The sequence below is a fragment of the Phyllobates terribilis genome, unplaced genomic scaffold, assembly GCF_046119375.1.
Source record: "Phyllobates terribilis strain yellow unplaced genomic scaffold, ASM4611937v1 Scaffold_339__1_contigs__length_2057567, whole genome shotgun sequence".
NCBI classification, from domain to species: domain Eukaryota; kingdom Metazoa; phylum Chordata; class Amphibia; order Anura; family Dendrobatidae; genus Phyllobates; species Phyllobates terribilis.
Genome location: NW_027363099.1, coordinates 1,013,840 through 1,034,939, shown reverse-complemented (window position 1 = coordinate 1,034,939; position 21,100 = coordinate 1,013,840).

Genomic DNA, 21,100 nt, shown 5'->3' with positions numbered 1-21,100 from the left:
GTAGAGAGATAATAAACAGTGATGTCACGTTACAGAGACAATACACATAGTGATGTCACAGTAAAGAGAAAATAAACACAGAGATGTCACATTACAGAGATAATACACATAGTGAGGTCAGAGTACATAGATAATGCACATAGTGAGGTCACAGAACATAGATAATGCACATAGTGAGGTAACAGTACAGAGATAATGCACATAGTGATGTCACAGTAGAGAGATAATAAACACCGTGATGTCACATTACAGAGATAATACACATAGTGATGTTACAGTACAGAGATAATAAATACAGTGATGTCACATTACAGAGATAATACACATAGTGATGTCACAGTATAGAGATAATGCAAATAGTGAGGTCACAGTAGAGAGATAATAAACACAGTGATGTCACATTACAGAGATAATGCACATAGTGAGGTCACAGTACATAGCTAACGCACATAGTGAGGTCACAGTACATAGATAACGCACATAGTGAGGTCACAATACAGAGATAATGCACATAGTGAGATCACAGTAAATAGACAATGCACATAGTGAGGTCACAGTACATAGATAACGCACCTAGTGATGTCACAGTACATAGATAATGCACATAGTGAGGTCACAGTAAATAGATAATGCACATAGTGATGTCACAGTACAAATATAATGCACATAGTGACGTCACAGTACATAGATAATGCACATAGTGATGTCACAGTACAAAGATAATGCACATAGTGATGTCACATTACAGAGATAATAAATACAGTGACGTCACAGTACATAGATAATGCACATAGTGAGGTAACAGTACATAGATAATGCACATAGTGAGATAACAGTACAGAGATAATAATCACAGTGATGTCACATTACAGAGATAACACACATAGTGATGTCACAGCACAGAGATAATGCACATAGTGATGTCACAGTAGAGAGATAATAAACACAGTGATGTCACATTACAGAGATAATACACATAGTGATGTCACAGTACAGAGATAATGCACATAGTGAGGTCAAAGTAGAGAGATAATAAACACAGTGATGTCACGTTACAGAGATAATACACATAGTGATGTCACAGTACATAGATAATGCACATAGTGATGTCACAGTACATAGATAATGCACATAGTGAGGTCACAATACATAGATAATGCACATAGTGAAGTCACAGTACAGAGATAATGGACATAGTGAGGACACAGTAGAGAGATAATAAACACAGTGATGTCACATTACAGAGATAATACACATAGTGATGTCACAGTACATAGATAATGCACATAGTGATGTCACAGTACATAGATAATGCACATAGTGAGGTCATAGTACATAGATAACGCACATAGTGATGTCACATTACAGAGATAATACACATAGTGATGTCACAGTACAGAGATAATACACATAGTGAGGTAACGTTACATAGATAATGCACATAGTGAGGTCACAGTAGAGAGATAATAAACACAGAGATGTCACATTACAGAGATAATACACATAGTGATGTCACAGTACATAGATAATGCACATAGTGATGTCACAGTACATAGATAATGCACATAGTGAGGTCATAGTACATAGATAACGCACATAGTGATGTCACATTACAGAGATAATACACATAGTGATGTCACAGTACAGAGATAATACACATAGTGAGGTAACGTTACATAGATAATGCACATAGTGAGGTCACAGTAGAGAGATAATAAACACAGAGATGTCACATTACATAGATAATGCACATAGTGAGGTCACAGTACATAGATAATGCACATAGTGAGGTAACAGTACAGAGATAATGCACATAGTGAGGTCACAGTAGAGAGAAAATAAACACAGAGATGTCACATTACAGAGATAATACACATAGTGAGGTCACAGTACATAGATAATGCACATATTGATGTCACAGTAGAGAGATAATAAACACCGTGATGTCACATTACAGAGATAATACACATAGTGATGTTACAGTACAGAGATAATAAAAACAGTGATGTCACATTACAGAGATAATACACATAGTGATGTCACAGTATAGAGATAATGCAAATAGTGAGGTCACAGTAGAGAGATAATAAACACAGTGATGTCACATTACAGAGATAATGCACATAGTGAGGTCACAGTAGAGAGATAATAAACACAGTGATGTCACAGCACAGAGATAATGCACATAGTGATGTCACAGTACATTGATAATACACATAGTGATGTCACAGTGCAGAGATAATGCACATAGTGAGGTCACAGTACAGAGATAATGCACGTAGTGGGGTCACAGTACAGAGATAATGCACATAGTGATGTCACATTACAGAGATAATAAATACAGTGATGTCACATTACATAGATAATGCACATAGTGATGTCCCATTACAGAGATAATGCACATAGTGAGGTCACAGTAGAGAGATAATAAACACAGTGATATCACATTACAGAGATAATACACATAGTGATGTCACAGTACAGAGATAATGCACATAGTGAGGTCACAGGACATAGATAATGCAAATAGTGAGGTCACAGTACATAGATAATGCACATAGTGAGGTCACAGTACAGAGATAATGCACATAGTGAGGTCACAGTAGAGAGATAATAAACACAGTGATGTCACGTTACAGAGACAATACACATAGTGATGTCACAGTAAAGAGATAATGCACATAGTGAGGTCACAGTACATAGATAATGCACATAGTGAGGTCACAGTACAGAGGTAATGCACATAGTGAGGTCACAGTAGAGAGATAATAAACACAGTGATGTCACATTACAGAGATAATACACATATTGATGTCACAGTACAGAGATAATAAACATAGTGATGTCACATTACAGAGATAATACACATAGTGATGTCACAGCACAGAGATAATGCACATTGTGATGTCACAGTAGAGAGATAATAAACACAGTGATGTCACATTACAGAGATAATACACATAGTGATGTCACAGTACAGGGATAATAAACACAGTGATGTCACATTACAGAGATAATACACATATTGATGTCACAGCACAGAGATAATGCACATAGTGATGTCACAGTACATAGATAATGCACATAGTGAGGTCACAGTACATAGATAATGCACATAGTGAGGTCACAGTACATAGATAATGCACATAGTGAGGTCACAGTAGAGAGATAATAAACACAGTGATGTCACATTACAGAGATAATGCACATAGTGAGGTCACAGTACATAGATAATGCACATAGTGAGGTCACAGTACAGAGATAATAATCACAGTGATGTCACATTACAGAGATAACACACATAGTGATGTCACAGTATAGATATAATGCAAATAGTGAGGTCACAGTACAGAGATAATGCACATAGTGAGGTCACAGTAGAGAGATAATAAACACAGTGATGTCACATTACAGAGATAATACACATAGTGATGTTACAGTAGAGAGATAATAAACACAGTGATGTCACATTACAGAGATAATACACATAGTGATGTCACAGTACATAGATAATGCACATAGTGAGGTCATATTACATAGTTAATGCACATAGTGATGTCACAGTACATAGATAATGCACATAGTGAGGTCACATTACAGAGATAATACACATAGTGATGTCACAGTACATAGTTAATGCACATAGTGATGTCACAGTACATAGATAATGCACATAGTGAGGTCACAGTACATAGATAACGCACATAGTGAGGTCACAGTACTAGTGTTGAGCCACCCCCGTAGTGTTCGAGTTCGGTTCGGTTCGTCGAACACCTTCGAACACCGTTAAAACCAATGGCAGGCAAACAAAAACACATAGAAACACATAGAAAACACCTTCAAAGGTGTCCAGAAGCTGACAAACTGCTCAGAAGACACAACTAACACATGGAAAAGTGACAAGTACATATAGTCATGCGAAAAGAAAAGAGGTGGAGGAGTAAAAGGAGGGGGAGACACAGATATAGGCATGTCATGCCCTTCTAAAATCCAAAAAGTGAGAAGCCGACACGTTCAGTCCGCTCCTGCCCGTGCCACCTCCGTGTCGCCGGGTTTGTGCCAGAGCCGCGGTGAACCCTGACGGCCAGCCCCCCTCTCCCAATACTGGTGCCTGTCCGCTGGTGGGTCGAGCGAGCCCCCCTGTGGTGGAGGCAGCTCTAAGCTTTTTAATTTAAATTGTCTCTCTAATTTGAATGAATACACTTTAAATCCATTTACAAGGATCTATTGGAGGGCAAGTCTCATGCCAGCAGCCGCGTAATTCCAGCTCCAGTAGCGTCCACTAAAGCTGCTGCAGTTAAAAAGCTTTTATAAGGATCGAGCTCGGCTGTCCACCGCAAGGCATCCTACTGTCAGTCCCAGCCCCTATGCCTTGGGGTGCCTCCTGATGCTCTTCACTGAGTATCCCGTGGTCCCGAAGCATTTCCTTTAAAAAAATTAAGTGTCCAAACTACAGGTGGTGTAGCTTGCTTAACAGCCGGGATAATCCGCTGACTAGCAGACACTGCTACTAGGCACAAAGTATTTCCTGGGCTAGATGCAGTTAAAAATTTGTAATTAGATACTCTCGTTGGATGCTGAGAAAGCATTCCATAGAGTCTCCTGGCACGCCATATATGATTCTCTTAAAAAGCTTGGAGTAGGGGTCTAGGGGACCCTTTTATAGCCAAAATCACGGCCCTGTATCGCAATACGTCACCTAGGCTGAAGATAAATGGAACTGTAGCACCCTGAGGGCTCGGTTGCTACAGAGGTATTGCACCTCACCCAGAGGTGTGATATCTCACTCTCAGGTAAGGATGGAGTGTGGATCAGGACCCGACACCTGCATGCATTACACCACATTGCCGTGGGGCAGGGCGACCAATATGCCCCTGAGATGGGCACGACAGTCCCTGTCCCTGACTGGAGTGGGGGGAGGGAACACTGAGGAAGGGGAACCCTGTAGTGCAGGAGCAGGGAGGAAGCAGTTCCTGGGTGCATTGAGAAGGGAGTATAAAAGGTGGGCACCATCTTAGTTCAGTGCAGAGAAGTCTGAGCAGAAGTGGCAGGGAGCAGGGGCTCTGCGTGAGCTTTGCTCCGGAGGCGGGCCTAGTAACAGAGGCCCAGGCCTGGAAGAGGGAGAAGGAAGGAAGAGGAGCGGAGAAGGCTCCAGGAACGAGGAACGAAGGGATCCCAGGGGTGCGGACGAGCGAGTCGCCACCGCACGCCCGAATCCACCTGCGTGGAGGGGTCAGGCCAAAGGGGGAGACCAGTCCCCGAAACTAGTGGAGGCAGGAAACGACCCTCAGCTAGAAACCAGAGGCTGTGACATTTTATGTGGCGAAGCCCCTCGCTACAACCGCTAGGAGGGCAGCACATAGGGTCAGGGAAACTGGCGCCAAGTTACCAAGAGGAGGCCCGAGGCAGCCGGACAGAAGGGTTGGTAAGAAAGGCCAGACAAAGGACACACAAAGGGGGTCCTGTGAAGCGCTCCAAAGTTATCTGGGAGTTGTCTGAGCCCCTCACCTGGTGAGCACAGTACGACGTGGGCAGCCGTTACCTGCAGACGTGGTCTGGATAATAAGAACTGTGAGTAAAGGCCCTGGACTGCATCACTGACTCCGTGTCGTTACTGCTGCTGCCCTGCACCATCACCCCCATCCTCCGCATACACTGCCCTGAGGCTATACTCCTCCCGTGGGGAGTTATGCTACGCTCTGCTGCACCCACAACACCAGCCTCAGCGGTCTGCCCTGCAGCGGCGGTTCACTCTGACCGCAATCCACGGGTGGCGTAGTCGGACATTTAAACATCAAAACCACATAAATAGTTCCGCCACTGGTTTGACCACCCTGAGCCACGGAACCGGGTCGCCGCCACGAAGACTACAACCACCAGCATCCACCAAAAAGGGTCCGGCTCCGGGTGTCCCAAGGCCCAGGGGGTGCATCAGAACATTTTCATCACCTTTCACAATCACCAATGGGACAAGGCAGGGATGTCCTCTGTCCCCTCTCTTATACATCCTAGTGACGGAGCACCTGCTCTCATCAATTCGCCATAACCCCAATATTAGGTGGATTGAGGTGGGAGGCACCGAGTACAAGTGCTCTCTATTTGCTGATGATGTCCTAGTATATATCACTCAATCACATATATCCATCCATGCTGTTATGGCTGAAATAGATCACTTTGTTACATGGTCAAATTTTAAAATCAATGCAGCGAAGTCTGAGGCCCTCGATATCTCCCTCCCCAAATCCATATAGGATTCCATCCAGTCCAACTTTCCCTTTGCCTGGCCCTCACAGGGTATCAAATACTTAGGAATTCCTATTCATAGAGACCTCTCCCATCTATGTTATCTTAATTTTGGGCCCTTTATTGAACAACTCCATACAGACCACGGTTGGCAAGTTAGAACTGTAAGATTCACTACGTGAACCACTGGTGTTTTGTGGAAAAGCACATGTACACTGTGTTCCAAATTATTATGCAAAAAGTGTTTAGGAGTGATAAGGGAAGAATTTGTTTGTTTGTCAGTTAAACTCATTGATGGTGATGTGTGTCAGGGCTCTTTATATCACTGTAAGCAATTGCAGACACCTGTGCTAATTAGTTTGGCAGGTGTGTCCAATGAAAGGCAAGACTACTTAAGAAGGCTGTCTCACATTATTAAGCAGCCTACATTTTCTGCCAAAATGGGAAAGAAAAAGGATGTGTCGGCTGCTGAGAAGCAACAAATTGTGGAGTGTTTAGGTCAAGGCATGACTACAATCAACATTGTGCGATGATCAGGATGAAGTGTCTTGGCAATCAAGAAGTATGTAGCTGATTCACAGTACACACGTGTGCGTGCTGATAAGGGCAAATTGAGGACTCTTTCCTACAGGCAATTACGTCAGGTTAAAAGAGCAGCGGCAAAAAAGCCTTGTCATAGCAGCAGACAAGTTTTTGAAGCTGCTGGTGCCTCCAACGTCCCCCGAACAACAAGATGCAGGGTCCTTCAGAGGTTTGCAGCTGTGCATATGCCATCCTGTCGACCTCCTCTATCCACTTCACACAAGCAGAAACGGCTCCAGTGGGCCAAACATTACATGAAGACTGATTTCAAAACTGTTTTGTTCACGGATGAGTGCCGTGCAGCGCTCGATGGTCCAGATGGATGGAGTGGAGGATGGCTGGTTGATGGACACCCCACGCAAACACGGCTACAGCGCCAACAAGGAGGAGGTGGAGTAATGTTTTGGGCTGGAATCATGGGGAGAGAGATTGTCGGCCCCTTTAGGATCCCTGAAGGCGCTAAAGATGAACTCCATAATGTATGTGGATTTTCTCAAACAGCACTTCCTGCCATGGTTCAAGAAGAAGAACCATGTATTTCACAGCAAGATCATTTTTTTGCATGATAATGCACCATCTCATGCTGCACATAAAACATCTGCATCTCTGGCTGATGGGCATAAAAGGGGACAAACTTATGGTGTGACCCCCATGCTCCCCTGACCTCTACCCCATTCAGAACCTCTGGAGCATCATCAAAAGGAGTGTCTATGATGGCGGGAGGCAGTTCACATCTAAGCAACAGCTATGGGAGGGTATTCTGTCCTCATGCAAAACAATTGAAGCAGAAACCATCCAAAACCTGACAAATTCAATGGACGAGAGAGTTCAGAAGCTCCTTTCGAACAAGGGGTCCTATGTGAAAATGTAACATCACCTAGAATAAAGTTTTGAGTTGAAAACTGTTTGATTTCAGTTTCTAATAACCTGCTAATGCTTATAATTTCAAAAATGACCATTTTTTTGGTCTTTATTAAAATGAAAAGGTTGATCGAAAAGTTTGGGGGATCTAAGAGTGTGGCAACCCAGTAGTCATGATTACTTCGAATTCTGACAATATGAGGGTCATGCTGCAGGTAGTGCAGCAAGAAGGCACTTATGTGTCTTGCGCATCTCGGAGCCCCAAAATTATTTTCCGGGCTAGATGTGCGACACCCCAGGGGTCTGGTTGCCACAGTAATAGAGATATTATGTCTGAGAGCAAGTGGGAGGTTTCTCTGGTCAGGATCCCTAAGCATGCAACACGGTCCGCCCAGACCTGGGAGGGGAGGAATCTGCCCTTTTAAACTGGGTCTGGGGCGGGATTAGAGCAGTCAGAGTGAAGCTGCAGACAGAGTCAGAGTCTAGAGAGGGAAAGTGAGATCAGGAGCTCTGGAGGAGCAGTAGCAGAAGTCCAGGGGCTGGAGCTGAGCAGAGTTCGCCCTGGACGAAGATACTAAAGCCGGACACAGGAGTCCGAGGCTGTGGGGACTGATATACACCCAGCAGCAGAAACCAGCCGGCAGGGGATTCCAGGTCCTCTGGCCATAGAAGCCCGGAGGCTCAGTCACAGAGAAGGGACCAGCGCCGCCATCCAGGAGCGGAGGCTAACAGAAGGCCCCAAGTCACCAGCCATACGGGTGAGCACCACACGGTATACTCAGGGACGTGGGCTACCTGTAACCGCTGATAGCAAGGTAGCCAGGAAGAGTGCAGATTAACAGGGAGGCCTACAACTCCACCTGGCCAGGGGAACTCCTGCTTGCTCGCAGACTGACCAGGCCCCTTATACTAGCCAGTACTCCCGGGAGGGTCTGCCTTGTACCATCAGTAAATACCCTGAACTGCACCACACGTCTCTGTGATTCCTTGCCGCTCCAGCACCATTAGCACTGGGACCCTCACACCATCACTCCCATCATCTTCCACATTAGCTGCCCTGAGGCAATACTCCTCCCGTGGGGAGTTATCCCATACTCGGCTGCGCAACCAACATCAGCCTCAGCGGTCGGCAGCGCAGCGGCGGTCCCCACTGACCGCAATCCACGGGTGGCGTAGTCGGACACTTATTACAATACAAATAGACTGCCACTGGTTTGACCGCCCTGGGCACGGACCGGGTCACCGCCACGGAGAACTACAACCCCCAGCGATCCGGCTCCGGGTATTCCCCCTGCACAGCAGCAGCACAGGCCCAGGGGGCGCGTCAACTTTGGCGTATTCGGCAGGATTTCGTGCCCGCAACCACCTGGTACTGCGTGCCTGAAAAAGAGACTTTTGTACTTACCTGTGGTGAAGTTTCCCGCCGTCCGGAGTCGTTTCCCGCCATCCGGAGCCGATTCCCGCCATCAGACGCCATCTTGGACCGTTTCCAGCCGTCTTCTGCCTTCTTCCCGCCATCCGCAGCTGCTTCCCGCCTTCGGACGCCATCTTCGGGACGCCGCACGGGAAGAAGAGGGGCGTGGACGCCGAAAGCGCGCGAGATCCGAAGCTCCGCCCCACGCTCTGACGCTGCGCAAGGTTCTGGAAGGAAGGAAGAGCGACGCTGACGTCATCGGAGCGCGACGCCAGGTCCTCAACTGCGACTGCGGAGCCGCGGCCTACGGAAGAAGAGCATCGCAAGGTAGGCCACGGTCCACTAGGGGGGAGGAGGATGCCGGATACCGAGGGGAGCTCCACTGCCACAGCCACCGCCAGCGCAACCGCTGCAGCAGTCATGCCATTCACCATGCCCTATATCCCGGGGGCAACCTGGCTACCCCAGTACTCAGGGGAGTCACATACTCTAAATGACTTTAGAGAAAGACTGGATAGCCTCTTCCAGGTGTACCCCCTCACAGAAGGGCAAAAAGTGAGCATCCTGGTGGCCCAATTAATCGGGGCAGCCCAAAGGGAGGTAAAGCCCTGGCCACCTGGGAGGAAGAGGACTGTCAGAGACATACTAACCCGGCTGAAAGACACATTTGACACCCGCACCTCAGCCGAAATAAAACTAAGATTTTATGGGTGCAAACAGCGAGCACATGAGAGTATAAGAGACTATGCTCTAAACCTACAAGAGGCCCTGAGAGCCATTAAGCAGGCAGACCCTGACAGCGTGGGAAATGAAGATAAGCTGTTGACTGAACAATTTATTGAGGGTCTACTGTGCAATGCCCACCGAACCCAGTTGCGGGCAATGGCCTTACAGGACCCTGACCTGGACTTTGCACAGTTCAATGACAGAAACATCCGGGTGCTCCGAGAACTGGCACCAGGTGGCGCTGTTACCCACAGGCGCCCTGCTATCACTAACCACCAGGAGACGGCGCCCTTGTCTGCAGGGCCTGTGGGAGCTGATGCGCAGGCTTTAAACAGTGACCCGGCTACAGACCTGCACCATCAGGTCCAAGAGCTGACTAAGAGTGTTGCCGCGCTAACCAGAACTGTGCAGTCTTTACAGGTCTCTTCTCCAGGAAAGATCCAGCTGGCATCCGGACCGGAGGACGTCCCGTGGCACCGACTGAGGAGGACCCCACCGGCCAGAGGAAGACCCAGCAACAGATACAACGAGGACGGACGACCCATCTGCCGCCGCTGCAATCAACCCGGACATGTGGCAAGGTACTGTCATTTAAACGGGCACAACCTGGGGTAGAGGGCCAACCCCCAGGCATAAGACCATCAGGCCCATCAAACTGGCGTGATAAATACGTAGGGGGACGTCCAATCTTGCCTGTGGTACTGGATGGCATTCCTATGAGTGCCCTACTAGACACCGGGTCACAGGTCACCACTATCCCGTACGTGCTCTTCAAGCAGTACTGGAATGACTCGGACATAACCCGCTACCCAGATGACGACCTGAGTATCATCGCCAGCAATGGTCAGCCCGTGCCGCAGGTGGGATTCAAAGAGGTGACCATTAAGATCGGTAAAGTCGAACTGGCGGCACAAGGACTGATAATAGTGGACATAGACCGTCATGAGAGTCACCCTAGAATAACCTTGGGAACTAATGTGATTGAAAATTGTCTTGCAGAGGTGATTCTCATTTTACAGCAGGTTGCCAAGAACGCCAGTTCCGGCCAGCAGCGTGTGCTCCAAAAAGAGATCCGGGCACTGATGAAGCGGCAACAGGTGGAACTATCTGGTGGTGAGATAGGTAGCGTGAGAATGTGTGACCCGTTCCCTATTGCCATGCCCCCAAAAAGTGAGATGATGATTTGGTGCCGGGCAGCTATTGGTCTAAGAGGTAGAGACTACCAAGCAATGGTAGAACCCGTCTACTCAGACAGTAGGCCCACCATTTTGACAGCACGGGGGGTGGTCGATGTACGCCATGGGAGGGTGCCCGTTCGCATCATAAATATCGGGGAGAGAGAAGTATACCTGCCCCGGTATGCCACGCTAGCCAAATTGTTCACCATAAACCAGAATTCTGTACAGGCCGTGGAACCCTTGCCTCCATCTCAACCAGAGGAAGGTAACGGCTCTAAGAAACCAATGGAGGACTGGTGTCAGCAACTGCATTTGGGTACTGACTCCACTCCTTCACACCAGAAACAGGGAGTCTATCGGGTGGTTCGAGAGTACGAGAGAGTGTTTAGTAAACACCCGCTAGACTTCGGGCGAGTAAAGGGAGTAGAACATCACATCCCAACGGGAGACCATCCTCCCATAAAGGAGAGATACCAACCCGTACCCCCTGCACACTATCAACACGCCAAGGGGATGCTTAGAGACATGAAGGAGGCTGGGGTAATCAGGGACAGCTGTAGCCCCTGGGCAGCTCCACTAGTCTTAGTGAAAAAGAAAGACAACACCATGAGAATGTGTGTAGACTACAGGAAGGTCAACCGTATCACACACAAAGATGCGTACCCGTTACCAAGGATAGAAGAGTCCTTAGCTGCATTAAAATCTGCTAACTTCTTCTCTACTTTGGATCTCACTAGCGGGTACTGGCAGGTTCCTGTAGCAGAGGCGGACCGGGAGAAGACCGCATTCACCACCCCGATGGGTCTCAGTGAATTTAACTGCATGCCGTTCGGGCTCTGCAACGCACCAGGAACCTTCCAACGGTTGATGGAATGCTGTCTGGGACACCGGAACTTCGAGACGGTCCTGTTATACCTGGACGATGTCATCGTCTATTCCAAGACCTACAAGGACCACCTGAAACACCTGGCAGAAGTGTTTGAAGCTCTGGCAAACTACGGCCTAAATGTGAAACCCTCCAAGTGTCACCTCCTGAAACCAAAGGTGCAGTACCTGGGACACGTGGTGAGTGCTGACGAAGTGGCTCCCGACCCTGATAAGATCACCGTAATTAAGGACTGGCCAAGACCCTCCAGCATAAAGGAAGTGCGGCAGTTCCTCGGGTTGGTAGGCTACTACCGAAGATTCATTCCCGGTTTCACCAAAATGGCAGCCCCTATGCAGGACCTCCTGATAGGTCAATCTTGGAAAGCCAAAAACCAGAAGCCGCCCTTCAGGTGGGAAAAGCTGGAAGAGGAGTCCTTCTGCCAGCTGAAGATGGCCCTCACGGGGGATGAAATCCTGGCATATCCAGACTACAGCCAGCCCTTTATCCTCCACACGAACACAAGCAACATCGGGCTAGGAGCCGTACTGTCCCATATCCAGCAAGGGAAAGAACGGGTAATCGCTTATGCCAGCCGAAAGCTACGGCCCACGGAGAGGAACCCTGAGAATTATAGCTCATTCAAGCTGGAGTTCCTGGCAGTAGTGTGGGCAGTGACCGAACGTTTCAAGCATTACCTTGCCTCCTCCAAATTCACCGTGTACACAGATAACAACCCGTTGACACACCTGGACACTGCAAGGCTCGGTGCCCTGGAACAGAGATGGATGGCCCGCCTGTCCAACTTTGAATTCACCATCAAATACCGGGCAGGACGATCAAATGCGAACGCGGATGCCCTGTCTAGAATGCCAAACTTACCGGACGTAGGGGAAGATCCAGAAGATCTGGAAGAAGTTGAGCTCCCTGCGTTCCACCGTCATGGGATTACCCTGTATTCCCACCGTGTGAAGGACAGGTGCTCCGTGACGTTCAATCCCTTGCCCCACTACAACTGGGCGGAGACGCAAGACAGTGATCCCGCAGTCCATTTGGTGAAGGAAATGCTGACCCAGGCCGATGCCCGTCTTGACCCAGATGTTCCAGAGGAGACCAAGCAACTGTGGAAGGAGAAAAGTAAGCTGTTCCTCTACAGGGAGAAGCTGTGCCGGAGAATGGTTAACTCTCGAACACATGAGTTGACCTGGCAGGTAGTGGTCCCAAGACGAGACGCGGCTATGGTTCTGGAGGCATACCACAACGGAGCAGGGCATTTCGGATGGAAGAAGCTGGAGTTCTTGTTGCGTGAACGGTTCTACTGGGTAGGCATGAGAGGAGCCATCGAGAGGTGGTGCAGAGACTGTGGCCCGTGCCACCTGAGAAGAAAAGACCGAGCCAGCCAGAAGACCCCCTTGCAGCCCATCATCACCAGACAGCCACTGGAACTGGTAGCCCTGGACCATGTGAAACTGGCTCCAAGCAGATCTGGGTATGTCTACGCCCTCACAATCGTAGATCATTACTCCCGGTTCCTGGTGGTGGTCCCGGTCAAGGACTTAACGGCTCAAACAGCAGCTAGAGCCTTCCAGCAGCACTTCTGCCGTCCACACGGGTACCCGGACCAAGTGTTGACAGACCAAGGACCAGCCTTCGAAGCAGAGGTCTTCCAGGAGTTCTGCAACCTGTATGGCTGCAAGAAGATAAGAACAACGCCCTATCACCCTCAAACCAATGGACTCTGCGAGAAGATGAACCAGGTGGTGATAGATCTGCTAAAAACGTTGCCCCTGGAAGAACGCAGTCTGTGGCCTGAGAAACTGCCCGATCTGGTGGACCTGTATAACCACATCCCTGTAGGTTCCACCAACTGTACCCCGGCTTACCTAATGAGAGCAAGACCTGGTAAGCTGCCTATTGACCTGGATATGGGAGTCCTGATGCCTGAGGACACCTCGCCAGAGGCAGACTGGGATACAGAACGGCAGCAGCAGTATCGGAAAGTACAGGAGAGCGTCGAGCGAAGTCTGTCTCAAGCTAGAGAAAGGCAAGAGAAGGCTTATAACCAGTATGCTCCCGCTGTTCCCCTGGTACCTGGAGAGCAGGTCTTGAAGAGGAAGAGGCGGTTCCACAAGTTGGACGACCAGTGGGAGAAAGACCCGTACACCGTACTGCCATCAAGCCATGAGAACCCAAAAATCTGCGTAATCAGTAAGGATGGAGGAGAAACCACAGCCATTGTCTCCAGAGACCACCTGAAGAAGTGTCCCGAGCAGCTGCAAAGCCCTGAAGAACATCAAGAAAACCCTCAACCCGCAGAGGAAAGGGAAGAAATGATCAGTACTGTACTCGGAGACTTCCCCCGGTCTTGGACACAAGTAAACGGCGCTGTCGTAGTACCCGTCCTCACCTTTCTCCAGCCAGCCCCGCAAGTGCCTACAGAGGAACCGGTAGAGCTGGAAGAGCAGCCGGCCCAAGAGGCAGAAGAGTCCACACCAGCAGTACAGGAGGATCAACCCTCTGCTAGTAGTGAGCCTGCTGTGCCCCTAGTGAGCCAAAGAGTGCGCAGAAAGCTGCCCAGCTTGCCCATAACACCTCCTACACCCTGTAGTGCAGAACCAGTTAGTGAGCTCCGTAGGTCCACTAGAGTCACTAAAGGTCAGATGCCCGCTCGCTGGAGAATCTAAACCAGTGCACTGTAAAGTTGACTGTTTATTGAAAAATGTTTATGGTTTATGTTTGTTGCCTGTTACTAATTATGTTTCTCAGTTACCCTGCAGATTTATTTGGACTAACAGGTTATGGACACTGGATAACCGGAACAGTTTTGTAGATAGTTGCACCTTGGTGCCTCTTGTGAAGATGGCCGCAGAAGAGAAAACCTGTCTGGCGTGGCCTACTGGCGGCCCAAAGTAGCTAGCTCCAGCCTTGCAGCCACGCCCAAGGACAACGCAAGGGGTTTGCTTTGGACAGGTCCCCTACTTCCCTTAAAACTTCACCTTGGGTGATATGGACACCCGGTCACGGAAACGCCGTGACCTCTACAGACTAAAGCTTCTTGTAAATATGTTGTCTTGTTATTGTTATACCTTGTATTTATGTTTCTTTAAAAAATGTGTTTAGTCCCGGAGTACTAAAATTTACTAGGGGGGAATGCGACACCCCAGGGGTCTGGTTGCCACAGTAATAGAGATATTATGTCTGAGAGCAAGTGGGAGGTTTCTCTGGTCAGGATCCCTAAGCATGCAACACGGTCCGCCCAGACCTGGGAGGGGAGGAATCTGCCCTTTTAAACTGGGTCTGGGGCGGGATTAGAGCAGTCAGAGTGAAGCTGCAGACAGAGTCAGAGTCTAGAGAGGGAAAGTGAGATCAGGAGCTCTGGAGGAGCAGTAGCAGAAGTCCAGGGGCTGGAGCTGAGCAGAGTTCGCCCTGGACGAAGATACTAAAGCCGGACACAGGAGTCCGAGGCTGTGGGGACTGATATACACCCAGCAGCAGAAACCAGCCGGCAGGGGATTCCAGGTCCTCTGGCCATAGAAGCCCGGAGGCTCAGTCACAGAGAAGGGACCAGCGCCGCCATCCAGGAGCGGAGGCTAACAGAAGGCCCCAAGTCACCAGCCATACGGGTGAGCACCACACGGTATACTCAGGGACGTGGGCTACTTTTAACCGCTGATAGCAAGGTAGCCAGGAAGAGTGCAGATTAACGGGGAGGCCTACAACTCCACCTGGCCAGGGGAACTCCTGCTTGCTCGCAGACTGACCAGGCCCCTTATACTAGCCAGTACTCCCGGGAGGGTCTGCCTTGTACCATCAGTAAAGACCCTGAACTGCACCACACGTCTCTGTGATTCCTTGCCGCTCCAGCACCATTAGCGCTGGGACCCTCACACCATCACTCCCATCATCTTCCACATTAGCTGCCCTGAGGCAATACTCCTCCCGTGGGGAGTTATCCCATACTCGGCTGCGCAACCAACATCAGCCTCAGCGGTCGGCAGCGCAGCGGCGGTCCCCACTGACCGCAATCCACGGGTGGCGTAGTCGGACACTTATTACAATACAAATAGACTGCCACTGGTTTGACCGCCCTGGGCACAGACCGGGTCACCGCCACGGAGAACTACAACCCCCAGCGATCCGGCTCTGGGTATTCCCCCTACACAGCAGCAGCAGCACAGGCCCAGGGGGCGCGTCAGATGCAGCTAAAAATTATTATTAATTTTAAATCTGGTGGAGCTTAGTATAGATGGCCTAATAGGATCAGTGCTGCACACTGCTACAAAGCCCAAATTATTTTCCAGTCAAGATACAGATAAACATGATTAGTAATTTGAAAGCTTAAAACGGTTGGTAGGGTGAATTTAACCAATCATCAAGCTTTTACTCTCCCCAGGATGACACAGGGGTAGAAAAGTCGTTTCGGATCCATGATTTGTTCATCTTTATGAACGTGAGTCTGTCTACATTATCAGTGGAGAGCCGCGTGCGCTTATCTGTCAGCACACCACCAGCAGCGCTGAACACACGTTCAGACAGAACGCTGGCTGCGGGGCATGACAAGATCTCCAAGGCGTAAGTGGCGAGCTCCGGCCATTTATCCAGATTGGAAGCCCAAAAAGAGCAAGGGTCCAGTGACACAGTCGTGGCTTCAATGTTTACTTGGAGATACTCCTGTACCATCGTCTCTAGGCGTTGACTATGTGTCAGACTTCTTGTCTCCTGTGGCCTTGCAAAGGATGGGCTAAAAAAGTGGTGAAATGATTCCGCAAAATTGATGTTACCAGCAGATACTGTGGTTCTGTTACGGTTTGAGTGCTGAACACTTGACAGTCCCACGGTTGGCAAGTTGGAACTGTGAGATTCACTACGTGCACCACTGGTGTTTTGTGGAAAAGCACATGTAAGATTCTGCAACAGTCTCTGCTGATACTCCTGCATGCGTGCATCCCTTTCTATGGCAGGAATAATTTCTGCAAATTTACTTTTGTACCGGGGATCTAACAGTGTGGCAACCCAGTAGTCAGGATTATTTCTAATTCTCACAATTCGAGGGTCATGTTGCAGGTAGTGCAGCAAGAAGGCACTCATGTGTGTTGCGCATCCAGGAGCACCAAGTCCCTGTTGTGTTGGTGGCGAGGTAACAATCATGCTTCCTTCCTCTGTCCTCTCCCCCCAACCTCGCACAACAGAAATGTGATCAAGGTCTCCCTCATCTGATGAGTCTTCCATCAGTTCGTCCTCCACTTCTTCCTGGGCTCCTGCACCTTCCTCACTTGTTTGGCTGCTACCATGCGCCCTGGTAAAACCATCTCCCCCACCCTCACATGCCTGCCGCCTTGGTGCTGCCGACCGTCTGGACCTTGCAGATGTTAGCCCTTCCGCATACAACTCCTCCTCCTCTACTTCCTCCACCTCCTATTGTCGCACCACCTGACTCCGAATTCTGTTTAACATGTGCTCCAGCATGTAAATCACCGGAATAGTCATGCTAATAATGGCATCGTCAGCACTAAACATCTTCGTCGCCATTTCAAAACTGTGCAGAAGGGTGCATAGGTCCCTGATCTGAGACCACTCCTCCAGCGTGATTTGCCCCACCTCCGGATCTCGTTGGCCCAGGCTATACGTCAGAACGTATTGCACCAGGGCTTGTCGGTGCTGCCACAGTCGCTGCAACATGTGCAGAGTTGAATTCCACCGGATAGGCACATCGCATTTTAGCCGGTGAAGTGGCAAGCCCAACGACTTCTGTAGAGATGTAAGTCGCTGAGCTGCGGGATGCGAACGGCGGAAGTGAGCACACAGCGACCGTGCCCTCTGCAGAAGGCCATCTAGTCTGGGATAGTGGGCTAAAAATTGCTGGACAACCAGGTTCAACACGTGAGCCATACAAGGCACGTGTGTGACATTGCCCCGGCGAAGGGCCACACCCAGGTTTGCAGCATTGTCGCACACGGCCTTCCCTGGTTTCAGGTCCAGTGGAGACAACCATTCATGAAATTGGTTCTCCAGAGCTGACCACAACTCCTCAGCTGTGTGACTCACATTTCCCAGACATTTCAAAGTAAAAACCGCCTGATGACGTTGAGCCCTACTGCCAGCATAGTAAGGAGGTGTGCAGGATCCCTTCTGCGCAGTTAGAAAGCTTGTGGCATGACCAGACAGGCTTTGGGTGCAGGTGGAAGACCGAGAGGAGGTTGAGGAGGCAGAAGCAGTGGAGGAACTTTGACATAAAGAGGATTGACGCACAACTCGTGGGGACGGCAAGACTTGGACAGCAGCCCCTTGTCCTGCTGTCACCATAGTTACCCAGTGCCCAGTCAGCGACATGTAACGCCCCTGTCCATGCCTACTCGTCCAAGTGTCTGTGGTGAAATGCACCCTGTCACACACAGAGTTTCTCAAAGAAGCGGAGATGTTGTGTGCGACATGCTGGTGGAGCGCAGGCACACCTTTCTTTGAGAAGTAGTGCCGACTGGGCATCTGGTACTGGGGCACTGCGAAAGACATAAGGTCTCGAAAATCCTCTGTGTCCACCAGGCGGAAAGGCAGCATTTCTGTAGCCAAGAGCTTGCAGATGGTGAAATTCAACCTCTTAGCTTTCTCATGGCTAGGAGGAAATGGTCTTTTACTTGTCCACATCTGAGGGACCGAGGGCTGGCTATTGTGCTTAGACGGGGTTGATAAGGGTGTCCCCGGCAAACTGCCGGTCTGTGAGGAAGATGCAGGCGGACATGTTAGGTTGCCTTGATCCAAAGGTGGTGCTATCGATGTCGGACAGCGCTCAACACCAGCTGGTGTTACCACCTCCAAAGAAAATGATGACCTGCCAATCACGCTGGCTGTTGCGGGTAAAGAGGTGGCAGGTCTGCGCCCCAAAACAGGTGTGACTGCTGTCCCCCAAGTCACAGAGGATGAAGAGGCCGCGGATGCACAAGATATGGCAGACGGTGGTTGGCCCGGCCGGCTAGGCCGCATTGTAGCACACTGAGCTTCCCACTGCAACTTATGCTTCATGTCCATGTGCCGGTTCATGCATGAAGTACTCAAACTATGTATTTTTTGGCCTCTACTTAGCTTTTGCTGACAAATGTTACAGATAACACGAGTTGGGTCATCTTTATCGATCTGAAAAAATGCCCAGGCTATGCAAGGCTTAGCACCCATGCGACCTGAAGAGCCACCACGACTTGTGGTGAGAGGCAGAGTTGTGTTTGAGGATGCAGTTGTTGACGTGCTTCCAGTACTACGTCTCTGTCCAGGAAGGCGCAACCTGACCTCGTCGTCACTAGCATCTTCCTCCACCTCCTCTGCTGACCTCATCTCTTGGCTGACTGTGGGTTGACAGTAAGTGGAATCTCCAGCCTCATCATCATCACCCTGTGCGTTATCACACCCGTCGTCCTCAGAGCCAACCTGTTCCTGCCCTGACAAAAAACTAAAGTTGTCGCTCCAATCAGGTATTTGAGTCTCATCATCGTCTTCCTCATTGTCTCCACCAACAGGAGTTACAGTTTGGGAATGAGGGTCTACATTATGGTCAGAACCTTCTGCGTCTGGTCCTGGATCCGATTCATAAAGATTCTGGGCATCAGTGCAGATCATTTCCTCGTCTGGATTCACAGAAGCGCTGGAGTCGACCTCTGATTCCCAGGCTATAGTATGAGTAAACAGCTCTGCAGACTCAACCATCTGTTCTACCTCATACTCAGACGGGCAGCTGGAGATTTGGGAGCTGTGAGGAAGCAAGTGCGATTGGGGTGACACCTTTGAGGACTGGAGTATTTGTGATGTTGAAGTTGATGTGGAGGAGAGCCCACTTAAAGGAGCACTTGATATCCGTTGAAGCACCTGCTGTTTTTGTGCCTCATCTGGAATTTGTAGCGATTGGCGTGGCCGTAAGAAAGGGATCTTATCACATTGTCCGCTAAAAGAAGTAGACATTTTAGTTTGGCTGGAAGATGGTCTTTCTTCTGCAGATGTTACTGTTGCTTTAACACCTACCCCACGGACACAACCTTTTTTCCCCTTCCCAACACGCCTATTCCCCTTTCCACCAGCAGCAGGCCTTTTTTCCACTCATTTTGGTGGTTAACTAATTCACAACTCTGGAGTTGTTTGCACAAAAAAACAATGGATGGAAACCGAGCAGAGCTGAGTGGCCAAACTGTGGTATTAGGCCAAAACTATTGGCTGGGTTAGATGCAGAAAAAAATTATATTCAATTTGCAACCTGATGGAGGTCAGTATAGATGGACTAATAGAGAAAGTCCCACACACTGCTAGAAGCCCAAATATTTTTTCAGAGCTAGATGCAGAAAAAAATTATTTTTAATTTGCAACCTGATGGAGGTCAGTATAGATGGACTAATAGAACAAGTCCCACACACTGCTAGAAGCCCAAATATTTTTTCAGAGGTAGATGCAGAAAAAAATTATATTCAATTTGCAACCTGCTGGAGGTCAGTATAGATGGACTAATAGAATGATGCTATGCCCAAAAGATTTTACTTCACTAGGTGCAGTAAAAATGGTATTCTATACACAGGTGGTATATCTTGCAACACAGATAGGCTACTCCACTGACTAACACACTCTGCAATAGGCCAAAAAGGATTAGCTTTGCTAGATTCAGCCAAATGCTGTGAAAAAAACTTGCACAGCACTGGCACAGACCTGCCTGGCAAAAACTGATAGGAACTGATGTAACCTAGTCCTGAAAAGGACTGCAATTACAATTAGTCTTTACTCCCACAATCTATCTATTTAAGAGCACAGACCTGCCTGATAAAAGTCGTAGGAAATGCTGTAACCTAGTCCTTAAAAGGACTGCAATCACAACTATTCCCTACTCCCAAGCTATCTGTAGATTTGTGCGAAAATTGGCTTGAAATTAACAAGGTATAGCACACACAGCAACAGCGGTGCCGTCTAACACGCAGCTGCAGCAGTGAGAAAATGGTGGCGACGGGGAAAATGGCTTGGTCTTATAGGGCAAGGACATGTGACATACACTGCCAATGACACATGCCCTTGCTTGTGTGAAAATAAGCACTTCGCTCCGTGTGTGCGCTGCTGATAGGCTGACAGATTGCACCTCCCCACTGTAAATGCGGGAAAGAGAAAAAAAAATGGAGATCTTCATTGTTCCTGCAGAGATCCATCCCCTGCCCCTCCCCCCGCCCCGCTGTACACTCAAACTGCGTATTAACATTAATTTTCATCATTACT